Genomic DNA, 2,799 nt, shown 5'->3' on the forward strand with positions numbered 1-2,799 from the left:
TTTTTGGTTACTACATGATTCTATATGTGTTAATTCAGAGTTTTGATTAAATGAATATTATTCTACATTGTAGAAAATAGTCAAAATAAAGAAAAACCCTTGAATGAGTAGGTGTTTCCAAACTTTGGGTTTTATCAAACTAATTGAGATAGATAAAATCCTGAAATCCTTTCCCAGTATTTCACAAGGTAAATCTAGATTAAGATTACTGGCTAATGGTACTGTAGAAAATTACTTGTTGGAAGGTGGACCTTTGCCCCAGTCTGAGGTTTTCTTCAAGGTTTTCTCGATCCTGACTAGTCTCCCAGTCCTTGCCGCTGAAAAACATCCCCACAGCATGATGCTGCCACGACCATGCTTCACTGTAGGGATGGTGTCAGGTTTACTCCAGACGTGACACTTGGCATTCAGGCCAAAGAGTTCAATCTGGGTTTCATCAGACCAAAGAATCTTGTTTCTCGTGATCTGAGAGTCCTTTAGGTGCCTTTTGGCAAACTCCAAGCAGGCTGTAATGTGCCTTTTACTGAGGGGTGGTTTCCATCTGGCCACTGCCATAAAGGCCAGATTGGTGGAGTGCTGCAGAAATGGTTGTCCTTCAGGAAAGGTTCTCCCATCTCAACAGAGGAACTCTGTAGATCTGTCAGAGTGACCACAGTGTCCTTGGTCACCTCCCTGACCAAGGCCCTACTCCCCAATTGCTTACTCCTCAGTTTGGCTTGGTAACCAGCTCTTGGAAGAGTCTAGGTAGTTACAAACTTCCTCTATTTAAGAATGATGGAGGCCACTGTGTTCTTGGGGACCTTCAATGCTGCAGGATTTTTTTGGTACCCGTTCCCCAGAACCTGTCTCGACACAATCCTGTCTCAGATCTCTACGGACAATTCCTTCAACCTCATAGCCTGGTTTTTGCTCTGACATGCACTGTCAACTGTTGGACCTTATACAGACCTTATAGGGACCTTATATTCGAATCCCACCGTATCTTCTCCACTATGCAATCTGGTTTCCGAGCTGGTCATGGGTGCACCTCAGCCACGCTCAAGGTCCTAAACGATATCATAACCGCCATCGATAAAAGACAGTACTGTGCAGCCGTCTTCATCGACCTGGCCAAGGCTTTCGACTCTGTCAATCACCGCATTCTTATCGGAAGACTCAACAGCCTTGGTTTCTCAAATGACTGCCTCTTCTGGTTCACCAACTACACCTCTGGCAGTCTCTATGAGGGTGCCACAGGATTCAATTCTCAGGCCGACTCTTTTCTCTGTATACGTCAATGATGTCGCTCTTGCTGCTGGTGATTCTCTGATCCACCTCTACGCAGACGACACCATTCTGTATATATCTGGACCTTCTTTGGACACTGTGCTAACAAACCTCGAAACAAGCTTTGACGCAATACAACACTCTTTCCGTGGCCTCCAACTGCTTTTAAATTCTAGTAAAACTAAGTGCATGTTCTTTAACCGATTGCTGCCCGCACCCTCCCGCCCTACTAGCACTACTCTGGACTGTCCTGACCTAGAATATGTGGACAACTACAAATACCTAGGTGTCTGGTTAGGCTGTAAACTCTCCTTCCAGACTCACATTAAGCATCTGCAATCCAAAATTAAATCTAGAATCGGCTTCCTATTTCGCAACAAAGCCTCCTTCACTCATGCCGCCAAACATACCGTCGTAAAACTGACTATGCTACCGATCCTTGACTTCAGCGATGTCATTTACAAAATAGCCCCCAACACTCTACTCAGCAAATTGGATGTAGTCTATCACAGTGCCATCCGTTTTATCACCAAAGCCCCATATACYACCCACCACTGTGACATGTATGCTCTCGATGGCTGGCCCTCACTAAATATCCGTCGCAGAACCCACTGGCTCCAGGTCATCTATAAGTCTATGCTAGGTAAAGCCCCGCCTTATCTCAGCTCACTGGTCGCCATAGCAACACCCACCCGTAGCACTCGCTCCAGCAGGTATATTGCACTGGTCATCCCCAAAGTCAACACTTACTTTGGCCGCTTTTCCTTGCAGTTTTCTGCTGCCAATGACTGGAACGAATTGCAAAAATCTCTGAAGCTGGAGACTCTTACCTCCCTCACTAGCTTACAGTGTCCCARAACTTTTTTGAGTTGGTACTACAGGATGCAAATTTCTGTTTGAAAAAGCTAGCCTTTGCTTTCCTAACTGCCTGTGTATRTTGGTTCCTAACTTCCCTGACAAGTTGCATATCACCACAGGTGTACTCCAATCAAGTTGTAGAAACATCTCAAGGATGATGAATGGAACAGGATGCACCTGAGCTCAATTTCGAGTCTCAAAGCAAACGGTTTGAATACTTATGTAAATAAGGTATTTCAGTTTTTTGTTTTCTTTTTTTTTCTTCTTTTTTTTCTTTCTTCATTTTGTCATTATGGGGTATTGTGTGTAGATTTCTGAGGATTTTATTTATTTAATCAATTTTAGAATAAGGCTGTAACTGTCACGCCCTGACCGTAGAGATCATTTTTATGTCTCTATTTTGGTTGGTCAGGGCGTGAGTTTGGGTTGGCATTCTATGTCTGGTGTTCTATGTTGTCCTTGTTTTGTATTTCTATGTGTTTGGCGGATGACTTCGTCAACCATTTTGTAAGAAGGTCGACGACATCCGATCCTCGTTTACTAAGTCAAACGACACCGTGGTTCTGCTCACACTGCCCTACCCTGTGCTTTGACCTCTTTCTCCCTCTCTCTCCAGATGAAATTCTCGCGTCTTGTGACGGCCGGCCGCCCAACAACCTGCCCGCTTGACCTATC

This window comes from Salvelinus sp. IW2-2015, linkage group LG26 (genome assembly GCF_002910315.2).
Source record: "Salvelinus sp. IW2-2015 linkage group LG26, ASM291031v2, whole genome shotgun sequence".
Taxonomy (NCBI): domain Eukaryota; kingdom Metazoa; phylum Chordata; class Actinopteri; order Salmoniformes; family Salmonidae; genus Salvelinus; species Salvelinus sp. IW2-2015.